The following is a 16,127-nucleotide window of genomic DNA, read 5'->3' on the forward strand; positions in this document are numbered from 1 at the left end:
GCACACAGCTATAGATGGAATAGTTTCACAAATGGGAAGGCCAGGAAAACACTAAAGTGTCCGAACTTTTTTGGTATGTGTATCCTCTTATGGTCTCAATGTGTCTGATTTGCCCTGTGTGGAAGACCACTGAGTTGTAAGCAGAGTTCCTGACTTTCCAAATACTCTCTCCAAGCAAAACCAGCAGCATTAATCATCTTTCAAAATATTATGCCCAAAGGGAAATAGACATCAGCTATGAAAATAAACACTAGTCCACATGTTCCTCGGTTCCCTTTCCTCCATCCTCGCTACCATCATCCTAGTTCAGGCCTTGATATCAGACACTGCAACTGAGTCCTGACTCCCTTCTGTATGCCTCCAGCCTCTTCCATTCAGTCCATTTTTCCTTGCCATCAGATTACTCTTTCTAAAACACAGACATAATCATGGCATTCCTTTGATTAAAAAAGAACAAAAGAGGGCTTCCCTGGTGGCGCCGTAGTTAAGAATCCACCTGCCAACGCAGGGGACACGGGTTCCATCTCTGGTCCGGGAAGATCCCGCATTTTGCAGAGCAACTAAGCCCATGCACCACAACTGCTGGGCCTGTGCTCTAGAGCCCACGAGCCACAACTGCTGAGCCCACGTGCCACAACTACTGAAGCTCACATGCCTAGAGCCCATGCTCCGCAACAAGAGAAGCCCCTGCAGTGAGAAGCCCATGCACCATAATGAAGAGTAGCCCCTGCTCACCGCAACTAGAGAAAGCCCACATACAGCAACGAAGATCCAACTCAGCCAAAAATAAATAAATAAATAAATAAAATTTATTAAAAAAAAAAAAAAAGAACAAAAGAAGAAAAGCAACTTCAATGCCTCTGCATAGCCTACAAGATCAAGTCCAAACTTTTTTGTCTAGCATCCAGACCTTCTTACCTGGCCACAAACTACTGGGTTGGCCAAAAGTTTCATTCGGTTTTTTCCATAAGATGGCTCTAGTAACACTTACTTGTCTTTAACTTCATTCTAAACAATTTTGTTAGATGGTATTGTGACATCTGTCATATAAGCATGCATTTTGAAAAAACTTATCAAAATTGGTGAATTTTTGTGTAGCCATTAAATATTGAAGCTGGAGGGAGAAAAGCAACATTTCAGCATTTTATGCTTTACTATTTCAAGAAAGGTAAAAACACAACTGAAACGCAAAAAAAGATTTATGCAGTGTATGGAGAAGGTGCTGTGACTTATTGAACGTGTCAAAAGTGGTTTGCAAAGTTTCATGCTGGAGATTTCTCGCTGGACGGTGCTCCACCGTCGTGTAGACCAGTCGAAGTTGATAGCGATCAAATCGAGACATTAATTGAGAACAATCAACATTATACCACGCGGGAGATAGCCGACATACTCAAAATATCCAAATCAAGCAGTGAAAATAATTTGCACCAGCTTAGTTATGTTAAGCACTTTGAGGTTTGGGTTCCACGTAAGTTAAGCGAAAAAAACCTTCTTGACCGTATTTCCGCATGCGATTCTCTATTTAAATGTAACAAAAATATTCCATTTTTAAAACAAATTGTGAAGGATGATGAAAAGTGGATATTGTACAATAATATGGAACGGAAGAGATCATGGGGCAAGCAAAATGAACCACCCCCCACCCACACCAAAGGCCGGTCTTCATCCAAAGAAGGTGATGTTGTATATATGGTGGGATTGGAAGGGAGTCCTCTATGAACTCCTTCTGGAAAACCAAACGATTAATTCCAACAAGTACTGCTCCCAATTAGACTAACTGAAAGCAGTGCTCAACGAAAAGTGTCCGGAATTAGTCAACAGAAAACGCATAATCTTCCATCAGGATAATACAATCCTACGTGTTTCTTTGATGACCAGGCAAAAACTGTTACAGCTTGGCTGGGAAGTTCTGATTCATCCACTGTATTCACCAGACATTGCACCTTCAGATTTCCATTTATTTCGGTCTTTACAAAAGTTTCTTAATGAAAAAAATTTCAATTCCCTGGAAACTGTAAAAGGCACCTGGAACAGTTCTTTGCTCAAAAAGATAACAAGTTTTGGGAAGATGGAATTATGAAGTTGCCTCAAAAATGGCAGAAGGTAGTGGAACAAAATGGTGAATACGTTGTTCAATAAAGTTCTTGGTGAAAATGAAAAATGTGTCTTTTATTTTTATTTTAAAACCAAAGGAACTTTTTGGGCAACCCAATACATTTCTAGCACCCTCTTCTATCATTCTTCTGTAACCCTCTCTCTCCACTTCCTACCACACACACACACACACACACACACACACACACACACAATGTTCTTTCCCTAAATGTCCCTAAACTTCCCTGAAATCCTATTCTTAGAACACAGTGAACTTTCATACCATCAAGTATTTGCATTTGTTTTTCTCTCTTAAATGCCCTTTGGTCCACAAATCTCCCTGTCTTAAGGCCCAGTTTAAATGTCCCTACTTATGGCTAAAACATGATGTCTGACTCACCAGGATCCAACCCAGGATTACTAAATGTGTGACTTGAACATGTTATCTAAGCTCTCTTTGCTTTAGAAATAAAAGTAGAAAATAACAGTACCTGTTTCACAGGATTGTTGTGAGATATCAATAACATGTGTAAAATGCTTAGAACAATGGCAGGTACATAGTTTGAGCTCAGTGAACGTTAGCTCTGGTTTAAAATAATAATAAATAACAAATAACAAACGTCCTCTTTTCTAGGAAGCTTTATTCACTTCTCCAAGGAAAATTAATCATTCCTTCTATTTCCCACAAGGAAAATTAATCATAAGTAATTCATATTGCTTGTGACATTTACTTTCACATTTCTTCTACTTTATACAATTTCAGTCATGTAGAATATGTTCAAAATAATTTTTAAAATAAAGGTATATTAACTTCTGAAGTCTTTTAAAGTATCGTTTCAAAGCTGTTAGACATGGATTCAAATCCTGGATCAACCACCTATTAATAATGTGATCTTTGGCAAGTGACAAAACCTCAGTTACTATATGTATAAAAAGAAGAAACACATCATTTATCTGACTGAGGATTCAGTGATAATTTTCCTTCAGAAGTCTCCCTGGGTCTGTAGAAAAACCTAAAACACTTGGCCAGGCACACAAGTCCCTCCATCATCTGACCCTTGTCTATATTTCCAGCTTCATCTCCCCCATTCTTCCTTGTACTTGCTACTTCAACAATTCTGACATGCTTTCAGTTTCCTAAGCTGTCCAGGTTTTTGCATTTTTGTACATGCTGTTCATTCTGCTTGAAACGTCCCTCCCTTCACTTCTACTTACCCAGTTCTCCTTCGTCCTTCAAAACTCATTAAAATATTTATTGGATACCTAATAATAAGTGTTCTATGTCCCACTGGTCATTCAACTGATGTCCAAATGTCATCTGGTGTAGTTCAACTGCCTTCAACTGCATGGGAACTGGAAATCAGGCTATTAAGAACCTTAGAGTTCACCTAACCTAGCCCAACACTGCCCAAGTTGAAGAAGTAGTTCTAGAGAGAAGAGACTGACCCAAGGTCATGGAGATCTCAGTTATCTACTGTTGTGTAACAAAGTATCCCAAAGTTCAGCAGCTTAGATCAACAACCATTATATTATTTCTCACAATTTTATGAGTCAGGAATCTAGTCAAGGCTAGGCTAGTTGCTTCTTCTGCTCCACATGGAGTCAAATGAAATCTCTCCATGATATTCGTTTGGCTTCACCCAGCGTCTTGAGCCTTGGCTTCATTTGGCCCCCTCTCTCCTTCCAGAGTGTCTCAATGTGATATCTCCAGCAGAGTATATGGTATCTCAGGGCTCAAAGAGAAAATGTTCCCAAGAGACAGGAAGTGGAAGTTACCAGTCTCTTAAGACCTGGGCTTGGAAACTAGTACAGTGTCACCTCTGCAGTATTCTATTGGTCAAAACAATCATAGAGCCCATCCAGACTCCAGAGGAGGAGACATTGTCAATGAGAGGAGGAGCCAACAATTTACAGCCATCTTTAATCTGTCACCGTCTGCCCTCTGGCCACAAATTGTTTACATTCTTCCCACAGCAAAATACATTCTCTTCCTCAAAGGACCTACCCCTCCAAACTCAACCTATTAGGGTGTTACGCTCAGGATCAAGGTCCATGATCTCATCATCTGAATAAGTTCCAGATGTGGATGAGTTTCCTCAGATGTAGTTCCTAGGGTATAGTTTCTTGAGCACTGTTCCTTTCCATTGAAAATCTCTGAACAAAAGAGAAAAGTTATCTTCCCCATATATACCCAACTACAATGGTGAGACAGGCATAAGGTAACTGCTGTAGACACTCCTGTTCAAAAGAGGGTGGGGTGGTGGTGGTGGGTAGAAGGAATGGAAGCACAGAGGAGTCACTCACTGGTGCTTAGAAATTCTGAAATCTAGCCAAACACATGATGCCAGTGCTTTAATTAAGGCCTAGTTCTGTTCCCTGGGAATGAGTCTCTGTGACTTTTGGTTCTGCCCTCTGAGTCACCATTCTTTTCCCATAAGAAATAGCCCATTTTTATAGTTGAGTAGTTTTCTCAGCCTGCTCTCTGCCCATAGTAGACTGGGAGTCCAAAGACCTCTTTTCATTTCGTACTGTCTATGTGAGCTTCAGGCCAAGCTAACATAATCCTTTTAAAATTTGGGGGGCTTTCCTGTGTATCAAATTATACTCTACTCCATTAACCAAAAAACACACCCACAAATCTTTCAGGTAGCCTTTCTTGACCTTGGGCCCCCTGTGAACGTGTTGTGGAACAACACCCTTAAGACTCTTAGAAATCCTGTTGTTTAACATAGAGTATCCATGAGGCACAGCATTAAGTTCCACAGAAAGAATTTTTTCCACTAGGAATAACTTTGAAGGCATCTATGAGACACTGCCTTAAATCTTTCTGACCTACACTGCTGGTGGAATGTAAACTGGTACAGCTATATGGAAAACAGTATTGAGCTTCCTCAAAAAATTAAGAATATAACTATGATATGATCCAGCTATTCTACTACTGGGTATTTATCCAAAGAATATGAAAACACTAATTAGAAAAGATACATGTACCTCTATGTTCATTACAGCATTATGTATGATAGCTAAGATATGGAAACAACCTAAGTGCCCATCAACAGAAGAATGGATAAAGAAGATGTGGTATACATACACACACACACACACACACACACACACACACACACACACACACCAGTGGAATACTACTCAGTCATAAAAAAGATGAAATCTTGCCATTTGCCACAACATGCATGGACATTGAGGGTATTAGGCTAAGTGAAATAAGTCAGAGAGAAAGACAAACAACTTATGATTTCATTCATATGTGGAATATTTTTAAAAAGTAAAATAAAAACAAGCACAGAGAACAAAGTAGTGGTTTCCAGAGGGGAAGAGGTATGGGGGGAGGGTGAAATGAGTAAAGGGGATCAACTGTATTTGGTGAATGGAAACTAAACTTTTGGTGGTAAGTATGTTGTAGTGTATATAGAAGTCTAAATATAATGTTATACACATGACTGTTATCAACCAATGTTACCTCAATTAAAAAAATCTTTCTGAGGTCTTAGCAAAGGATTTTACAGTTGCATCCTCGACTTGTCTTTACCCTGTGATCTCATTTTGCTAGCAACACCTTAGAGCTGATCTTTACTATGAGGCCATTTTTTTCCCATTGAGATTCTTGTGCTGCCTGGAAATACTATCCTAGGTCCTCTTTAGTTTACCTCTCTCTTCTCATATTTCATTATAAATAGCTAGAAAAAGCAGCTGACACTTTGGACTTTCTGCCTGGAAACTCGCCAAACAGATCCTCAAATTCATTAAGTACCTTTCTATTTTCCGTGTTACCACAAGTAACCTTGCTGCCAAACCTTTGTCTAGCTTCCAGTAACAATTCCTTTACTGTTCTGAAAGTGATCACCAACACCTCCTCCAAGTCTTTCTAGCTTTCACTGACAGACGCCTCAAGGCCCTTCAAGTCCCCACACATTGCCCGGTCTCAAAGCCAATGTCACATGTTTGGGGGTTTGGGTTATAGAAGTGCCCAACTCCCAGTTATCAACTTCTGTTGTGGTTATCAGTTGTTGCCTAACAAACCACCCCCAAACTTAGTAGCTTTAAAAAAAAATCATTATATGTCTCGATTTTGTGTGTCAATATTTGAGGTAAGCTTCGAATGACCAGCTCTTCAGCTCCACATGAAGTGAACTGGGGTCAGTTGATATTCAGCTGGCAGTTGGGCTGGTCTGAAGGATCCAAGATAGCTTCACTCACATGACTGAGACATTGGCAAGGACAACTGGAAGGCTAGATTCAGCCTTCTCTTGAAGGCCTTCTCTTTGTCCCTCTCTTGAAGGCTGGGCTCAGTCAGGCCCTTCTCTTCTGCATGTAGTCTCAAAGCCTGTTCATGAAATGTGTCCAGAAGGGATGTCAAACATCTTACGTGACACCCAAGGGATCCAAGAGGCACTGTTCCAAGAGATAGGAAATGGAAGCTTCCAGTTTTTTAAGTCCTGGGTTTGGAAACTGGCAATGTCATTTCTGTCATATTTTATTTATTAGCTAAAGCAGTTACAGACTCTGCTCAGATTCAAGGGGAAAGTATATGGACATCATCTCTTAATAGAAGGAGCATCAAAGAATTTGTGGCCATATTTAATCTGCCACATAAAGAAAGTTAGCAGTAAAACAAAGAGTTGAACCCAGATCTTCTGCCTTCAGATGCATGCATGGGTCATAGCACTCATTTATTCTTTCATTCATTCATGATCCAAGAAACATTTCTGAAATGCCGCTGTCTGTTAGGTACCATGTTAGATGCTGAGCAGGATATAAACATTATCTTCTATTCTAGGATAGCCCACAGTCTAATGAGGTTAGTAGATATGTTCACAGATAATGCTAGATACTAATAGAAAGTTACGCCAAATGCTGGGGAAACACCGAAGATGGAGGGAATATCTACAATGGGAAAGAGGGAATATCGGGAAGGCTTGCTAGAGAAATGACCTTAGAGCTGAGATTTAAAAGCTGAAGAGAATTTGCTGAGAAGAGAAGACAGTGAAAGACTTTCTAGGCATGGGCCAAGAAGATGCGGGGTGAGAGAGCATGGTATGTTTGGGAAACATTGAGGAGTTCACATGACTGATGTGGAGAATGTGAGGGGTACAAGCCTGAAATTATTTTAATGGTTTTTTCCTGAGGTAGTCAGAGAGGTATAGGGAGAAGGTGATTGGAGACTTCATTTCAACCTAATGCTTTTCCTATTGATTCTAAGAGTTGTGACTCCAAAGCTTTTCCTTCTTTGTTTCTATTTGCAACCCTCCCACCCTGTTTCTTCATTAAATCATGGCAATAGGCTCAGAGGAAGATAAGGTCATTTAATGTTCTATATTTACATCCAGCATATAAACTTCGGTTTTCCAACATGTGTGCAAGTCTGGGTAACAGACTGTGTGTCACAAATATTCATGCTGCCTTTTCATATGGTTATTTGAAGGCTACACATTAAGCCTGACCTTAGTCCTTAGTGGAGTGGAGACTGACATGGTTCAACACTCGGCAACAGGCTCCAACATGCTAAGTCAAAGACCCATTTCAATACCTGTCCCCTGCAATGCCTGTGTGAAAATTAGAAAAATGTACATCCTCTGGGCAGATACAGGCTCACACCAGGTTTCAGTGGCTTGGAGAGTAGAGCAGGGTCTGAATATCAGCTGCCACTTGTTTCCTGCCTCTGGCACCTTTGTGACATGTACAGAATGTGTGACTCTATGTTCTGGCTTTGGCTAGTTATTGGTGTTCTATTGTTAAATGCGGAATAGAGCCTGTGGAAACAGACCAGAGAAGCTAGTTTCTGTCCCCTGCTCCCCACATCCTTTAATTATATTCTGTGACTTACTGTTCAAACAGTAAGCAAATCATTCTCCTTCTTTGTCTTTATTATCCTCTCTCTGAAAGCTCCAGGGACCGTTCCTTCCTACCTGGAATATAGAGCCCAATTTGTCAGGAATAAGTTTGGTAAGCATAATATTCTATCCATACTTTCATCTGCCTCAGGAAAATGACTTTTTTAAAAAGCTGTTTGTTTTCAGTGTACAGACCATTTTGAAACACTAATACCAGGAATAAAGAGAAGGAGGGGGAGAAAACATTGCCGACAATCCTGTCTCCTATCATATAAACTATTTTCGTTTCTCCACATAACCTTGGTGACCATTGTCTCCAAGTTCCTAAATTCCAAACTCTGTCAATGTGTCTCATTTTTTATTGTTTTAATGGAAGAATACATTTCATTTTATTTTCTGCACTTTTTACTAAATATTATGTCCCCCCCAAATTTCATGTTTCCTTCATGCATATACCCAACAAATATTTACTTAGTTCTTATAATTTGCCAGGTTCTATTTTAGATGACAAGGATTCAGTAATGAATATGCCAAAGCTCTTACCCTGAGGACTTAATGCCAGTGAGAGACACATACAACAAACAATGCAAATGTCAAGTGCTATAAAGTAAATTAAAGCAAGGCAATGGAACAGAAGTAATGTAGAGAATGACCATTTTAGAAAATACCTCTTGGAGTAAATACACAATTACTTAATATTTCCCTATGATCAAACATTTAGATCATTGTTTCTGAGATTATCTGTCAGTGAAATATATATATATAATATATATATTATATATATATATATATTTATTTATATTCTTGGCTGCGTTCGGTCTTCATTGCTGCTCAGGCTTTCTCTAGCTGTGGCGAGCGGGGATTACTCTTTGTTGCAGTGCACGGGCTTCTCATTGCAGTGGCTGCTCTTGTAGAGCACCGGCTCTAGGTGCACGGGCTTCAGTAGTTGTGGCATGAGGGCTCAGTAGTTGTGGCACACGGGCTTAGTTGCTCCGCAGCATGTGGGATCTTCCCGGGCCAGGGCTCGAACCCGTGTCCTCTGCATTGGGAGGTGGATTCTTTTTTTTTTTTTTTTTTTTATTTTTATTTTTGGCTGTGTTGGGTCTTCGTTTCTGTGCGAGGGCTTTCTCTAGTTGTGGCAAGCAGTGGCCACTCTTCATCGCAGTGCGTGGGCCTCTCACTATCGCGGCCTCTCGTTGCGGAGCACAGGCTCCAGACGCGCAGGCTCAGCAGTTGTGGCTCACGGGCCCAGTTGCTCCGCGGCATGTGGGATCTTCCTAGACCAGGGCTCGAACCCGTGTCCCCTGCATTAGCAGGCAGATTCTCAACCACTGCGCCACCAGGGAAGCCCGAGAGGTGGATTCTTATTCACTGCGCCACCAGGGAAGCCCTATGTATTTATTTATTTATTTATTTATTATTTTTTTTTTTTTTTATGCGTTACGCGGGCCTCTCACTGTTGTGGCCTCTCCCGTTGCGGAGAACAGGCTCCGGACGCGCAGGCTCAGCGGCCATGGCCCACGGGCCCAGCCGCTCCGCGGCATGTGGGATCTTCCCAGACCGGGGCACGAACCCGTGTCCCCTGCATCGGCAGGCGGACTCTCAACCACTGCGCCACCAGGGAAGCCCTGTATTTATTTTTTATTTAAAATTTTCCTTTAGAATGAAACTCCAAAAGAGAACTACTGGCAATTTTAGCTCCTGGTTTTACTGTAAAGATTGTAATCACCACAATTCATGCTTCAGAGGACAAAATGTTAGCAAGAGAGGATTCTGGGAAGACGGCAAAGTAGAAAGCACCAGGATGCTATCTCCCCACCTAGACAACAACTTCACTAGCAGAATCTGCCTCATGTAACTTTGGAATTCCAGAGTCTATTGAAGGCTTGCTTACAACTTCCAGGGGAAGACTTGCTTCTGATCACCGAGGTGCAGACGAAGAGGCAGGCAGTTTTTGCTGCACATCCCACCCTGTTGCAAGCTCCTACCCATATAGCTAAATTCCCGGGGATTTAAAGGGCTGGCACCCCTATTTCCCCCCCGGCTCATTTTTCTCTTTTCCTTCTGATGGAATTGAAGGGAGAAATAGAAGGCTCGATTCTGGGGTTCTTTTAGAGGTTTGAATTTTCTCAGAGAAAGACAGGACGGCCATGAGGAAAAAAGAAAAACCGCAGCAACATCGAAGACCTTGAAAGGAACTTGAGGGTGTCAGAGGAGGGAAAACAGCAGCCACAAGCCCAAGCACTTGTGTCTTCTGCCTCTTGCCACCTACCTTGCCCACCCCACCAGCCCACTCTGCCTGGGACTTGAAATCTGTGGCTGAAGGACCATCACCACGTAGCTTCAAAAATAATTAACAACCCTCCCTTCCCAAACACACCCAAATTCACTCATCCAGCATTTACTTTTTTGAATCCACTCAGAACTTTTTTTCTACAACCCCCCTCCCTAAATGGAGTTGGTGGCGGGGCGGGGGGGGGGGATGAATACTGAGCTGGGCTTAGTTGTTTTTAAAGAGAATTTTTGATCCAATGAGGCCCCCCAAATAATTGAGTTTGGGGTTCTGGTTGGTTTTTTTATTTTTTTCCCCCAAATTTTAACCTTCTCCACCCCAAGTCCGATAAAACCTTGATCATGGGTTCAGGTCCCATTGACCCCAAAAAGCCTCCTTAGGCTTAAGGAAGCTGGATAGCTTCCTTAACTGAGATGGGGAAGTCAAGAGTGTGGATGGGATTTCGAAGATCTTCAGTATGATAAAGGAAGCACGAAAGACAGTAAGTCGATGTATTTACTTGAACACTCTCCTGCAGACCTGTTCAACTAGAAATATTGGTCAAGTTTACTGATGTTGGTAGTTACAAGTTTCTTAACAATTGGCTAACGTATTCAAAGACAACAAGCAACATTCCCCTCTAGCAGCAAATTCTGCTGACGCTGCAGCATCTACCACTCACTGTTGACCATCTCAAGCAGCACAACACAGCCAAACTGGTGAAGCAACTGAGCAAGTCAAGTAAGGATGAAGAGCTCTGGAAATTGGCCTCAGTCCTTATCAGTGACTGAATGACTGTCATCCACTCCCAGAGCAGTACCCAGCCTGCTGAGAAAGATAAGAAGAAATGGAAAGAAGAGGGAAAGAGTTGAACCATCCCTCCTGAGTGACCTTGGACTGAGGTGAAGGCTGAGACTCAGACTGAGGAGGCCCCAGAGGAGAAGAGGGAGAAGCCCAGGTCTCTCTGAACTGTGGTGCCCAGTCACGTCACATTCCTTTCCACTAGGCTAGAGCTGGAGACCCCGTCTTCAGTGCCTGTAAAGAAGAATGCCAGTGCAGTGGTGGTTTCTGACACGTACAACCTTAAACCCATCTCCCTCAAGTGTCAGAGTTCCAGAGCTGCCCCAGGAGATGCTGCACCCCCCGCAGAGAAGAAATACAAGCCACTCAACATGACACCCAATGCCACCAAAGAGATCAAAGTGAAGATCATCCCACCATAGCCTATGGAGGGCCTGGGCTTTTTGGAGGCACTAAATTCAGCACCTGTCCAGGCATCAAAATTAAGAAGAAGAAGAAGGTGCTGTCACCCACAGCTGCCAAGTCAAGCCCATTTGAATGGAAAACAAGCACAGAACCAAGCACAGCAAACCTTCTTCCCCAGAGCCAGCACCTCCTTCTGCGGCTATGGACACAGAACATCCAGGGACCCCAGTTCCCACTGTTGAAGTCCCAGAACTCATGGATACTGCCTCTTTGGAACCAGGAGCTTGGGATGCAAAGCCAGTGGAGAGCCTAGCCAGCTGACCCGGAAGGGCAGGAAGAGGAAAACTGTGATGCGACCTGAGGAGGGCAAACAGAGAGTATTTCTATTTTGAACTGAATGAAACTGAACGAGTAGATGTGAATAAGATCAAGGATTTTGGTGAGTCAGCTAAGTGAGAGATACTGTCAGGCCGACATGCATTTGAGGTAGCCCGACGTCTGAGCCACGACAGCATGGAGGAGAATGTGCCCTGGGTGTGCCCCCAGCTCCTGGTGCTGCTTTCGCCTCTCATCACCCCTGGAAGCAGTAGCCAGGATCAGTATATCCAGGCTGAGCAGGAGAAGGGGATCCTTCAGGAGCTCTTCCTGAGCAAGGAAAGTCCTCACAATCCTGATCCTGAGCCCTATTCATCCCCCTAGATGAGGAATGTTCCATGGATTAAGCCCCATATGTTGAGACCCTGGAGCCTATTAGGTTGGTTGGGCTGTGGTTCACCAGATGGGGTAAGTGTTTCCAAGTTGCCTTCTGTTCTGGACGGTCTTATGGAAAACATGGGTGCCGGGAAGAGCCCCCTGGGTTCTGGAGGAGGAGGCATCGATCCTCCCTCCATCGTGGGTAGCCCTAACAGTCATCTCGCAGAGGAACTGCTGAAACAAACAGACTATCCAGACGAGGTCAAGCAGATGCCAGTGCCACACAGACTCTTAGGCCCTGATCTGATAGCCAATGGTTTTTCTATCGGGAGGCCCCAGGAGCCCCCAAGAGCATACAGCACTTCCCCCCTGGACCTAGGGGACCAATGCCAGGTCCCCATGTAGGCCCTGGGTGCCCTGGTGGGCCAGTGGTCCACGTCTCCTGGGTCCCCCACCCCCTCCCTGGGGGCAGTGCAATCCCTTCTAGGATGACCCAGTTTTCCCCATTCAGGGTGGCCTGACGCTGGGGGTATCAGGACCAGGTCCTGGACCATCCCATAGAGGCCGTGGTGGCCAAGGAGGAAATGAACCTCTTCCATTCTGAGGGACCAGAGGAGGTTGCTCTGGAGGAAGACCCCCAAATGGACAAGGGGGCCCTGGTGGGGGCATGGTTGGAGGCGGTGGGCATGGTCTCCATGAAGGCCCTGGTGGAGGAATGGGTGCTTGTGATGGACATCAGCCCCATGAAGGCCCTGGTTATGGGGGGCCCCATGGCCACCGGCCTCATTATGTCCCTGGTCACTGAAGTCATGACCATCAAAGGCTACCCCCTCGTAAGTACCGTGGCTATGATGGCTCTGGCCATGGAGAAGGGGGTCACCAAGGGCCTGATGGAGGCCACAGCCATGGAGGAGACATGTCAAACTGCCCTGTTTGTTGACATATCATGATGTTCTCATAGCAACTGTTGCTATGAGAACAACTGTGCCTTCTACCACCCGAGTGTCAACGGCCCCTCCTGCCCTAGGGAATCACCTGCCCGCCCCATCCACACACACCCTTATGTACTGTAGCCTTGCTCCTTTCACACTTTTATGGCTTCTGTGAGGCCCATTTTCCCCTTTCCCCAGCTGATGAGCTGGCCCCCTCAGGGCCCACCTGCCTGGGTTCCTGTGGGTTTTCTGATCACTGGTGCACATTGATGTACATATTTTCCTCCAGTCTGGGGAGGAGAGAGACTGGACACATTCTTTACTTTGGACTGCTTAAGAGGAGACCAAGTTGCCTTCACTTTTTGAGGAGACTTGCCCTGTATCCCAAGCCTCTTTCTGGTATTACCCTTTATGCCTGAGAACCTAAAGCTGGTTATCCTGGAGAATACCTCTACTCTCTTATTGTGGGTCCTCCTCACGCACACAGAACTCTGATGTAGGATCAGCTGCACTTATGAAATCATCCCAGTCAAGTTCATTCTTCCTTATGGGGTGAGGAGATGGCAAAAGGGGTATTGTGTATCCTACTGCACGGAGAAGGCTCAATCCAGTTGGATTTGAGTTCTAGAGTACACATCATGTCCACTCCTCCTCTCACATAAGCTTTACATTCTGAGTCCTTTCTCAAGTAAGACTTTGCAATCTTCTGTGAATACCCAAGTTTGCATCATGGGTCTGCTAGGTTCAGTGATGGCAAATTCATACTGGCATCCAGTGAAAGTTTCAGCTTGCATAGGTGAGGCCATTGATGGTGGTCTACAGCTCATTCTGGAAACTGTAAAACACTTCAGTGAGACCAGCTTTCTATCAGCTGAAGCCCAGTGTGCTGGGCCTGACAGTCATACTACTTGCACTCCTTTGGGAATTAGCTTGCTCCTGGCCTCCACCTGGAACCTTGTCAGTGTGAGGCCTCCAGCTCCCTTGCCCTGTCAGCCACCTCTGGTCACTGAGGTCATGACCATCAAAGGCTACCCCCTCGTAAGTACCGTGGCTATGATGGCTCTGGCCATGGAGAAGGGGGTCACCAAGGGCCTGATGGAGGCCACAGCCATGGAGGAGACATGTCAAACTGCCCTGTTTGTTGACATATCATGATGTTCTCATAGCAACTGTTGCTATGAGAACAACTGTGCCTTCTACCACCCGAGTGGCTATGATGGCTTTGGACGTGGACCACCACGGCTTTCCTGGGTGGATTCAATAAGATGACTTGCCCTCTCACAGCCCTCTCCTTCACTTGTCTCAGCATCAGTTGTTTTCTAAGAAAACAGTGCATTGGTTGGATTTTGTGCACAGACTTGGGTTAGAGCCACAATGGATTTGAGGATGAGTATTTTCTTTTTCTTTTGGTTTTGTATATTTTGTACATTCATAATCAACAGTGGAAAGAGAAACAGCTTATTAAAAAATAATAGTATGCTCTACAACAATAGTTGACAAAACACACATACCAAAACTTATAGGGCTCAGTGAAATCAGTTTTAAGGGGAAAATTTATAGCTATAAACACATGAAAAAAAAAAAGATCTCAAATCAACAATTTAACTATACAACTTAAGGAACTAGAAAAAGAAGAACAAATTAAACCCAAAGCTAGCAGAAAAAAAGGAAATAATAAAGATAAAGCAGAGATAAATGAAACAGAATATACAAACAATGGGAAAAAAATCAATGAAACAAAAAGTTGCTTCTTCAAAAAAATTGACAAACCTCTAGCTAGAGAGACCAAAAAGGAAGAGAAAAGACTCGAATTACTAAAATCAGAAATGAAAGTGGGAACATAACTACAGAATCTACAGAAATAACAAGGATTATAAGAGATTACTATTAACAAGTATATAGCAACAAATTGGATTACCAAGATGAAATGGTCAAATAACTAGAAAAATAACCCAAGACTAAATCACAAAGAAACAGAAAATCTGAATAGACGTATAACAAGTAAAGAGATTGAATTCACAATCAAAAAATCTCCCTACAAAGGAAAACTCCCTTCCTGATGCCTTCATTGGTGAATTCTACCAAACATTTTAAAAAGAACAAACACCAATCCTTCCCAAACTTGTGCAAAAAGTTGAAGAGGAGGGAACACTTCTTAACTCATTCTGTGAGGCCAGCATTACCCTGATACCAGAGCCAGACAAAGATACTATTAGAAAACTAAAGATCAATATCCCTTACGAACATTGATGCAAAAATCCTCAACAAAACACTGGCAAAGCAAATTCAGCAACATATTAAAAGGATTATACACCATGACCAGGTGCAATTTATTCCTGGAATGCAAGGATGTTTCATTATATGAAAATCAATCAATACAATACATCACATTAACAGAATGGAGGGGGAGAAACCCACATGATCATATCAAGTGGCACAGAAAAAGCATTTGTCAAATTCAACACCCTTTCAAGATAAAGAACACTCAAACTTAAGAATATAAGGAAATGACCCCAATATAACAAAAGCTGTGTATGAAAACCCACAGCTAACATCATATTCAATGGTGAAAAACTGAAAGCTTTTCATCTAAGATCAGGAACAAGGTAAGGATGGATGCCCACTTTCACCACTTCTATTCAACATAGTACTGGAAGTGGTAGCCAGAACAATTAGGCAAGGAAAAATAAATAGAAGCATCCAAATTGGAAAGAATGCAGTAAAAGTATCTCTATTTGCAGATGGTATAATCTTATATGTAGAAAATCCTAAAGATTCCCTCCCCCAAAAAACTGTTAGAACTAATTAATTAATTCAGCAAAAAAACAGGATACGAAGTCAACACAAAAATCAGTTGCATTTCTACATACTAAGAATGAAAAATTTCAAAAGGAAGTTACAAAGAAAATCCTCTTACAATAGCATCAAAAAGAGTAAATTACTTAAGAGTTAACCAAGGAGGTTAAGTATAATGAAAACTATAAAACATTGCTGAAAGAAATTAAATAAGACATAAATAAATGGAAACACATCTCGTATTTATGGGATGGAAGATTTAATATTGTTTAAATGTCAATATTA

The 16,127-nt window shown here is 42.8% G+C and overlaps 1 pseudogene; it reads left to right on the forward strand.

Annotated features, from left to right (window-relative positions):
• The first annotated feature begins 10,577 nt into the window (after positions 1–10,577).
• Positions 10,578–14,315, forward strand: LOC116756866 (annotated as a pseudogene).
• The last annotated feature ends 1,812 nt before the right edge of the window (positions 14,316–16,127 follow it).

This window comes from Phocoena sinus, chromosome 1, assembly GCF_008692025.1.
Source record: "Phocoena sinus isolate mPhoSin1 chromosome 1, mPhoSin1.pri, whole genome shotgun sequence".
NCBI classification, from domain to species: domain Eukaryota; kingdom Metazoa; phylum Chordata; class Mammalia; order Artiodactyla; family Phocoenidae; genus Phocoena; species Phocoena sinus.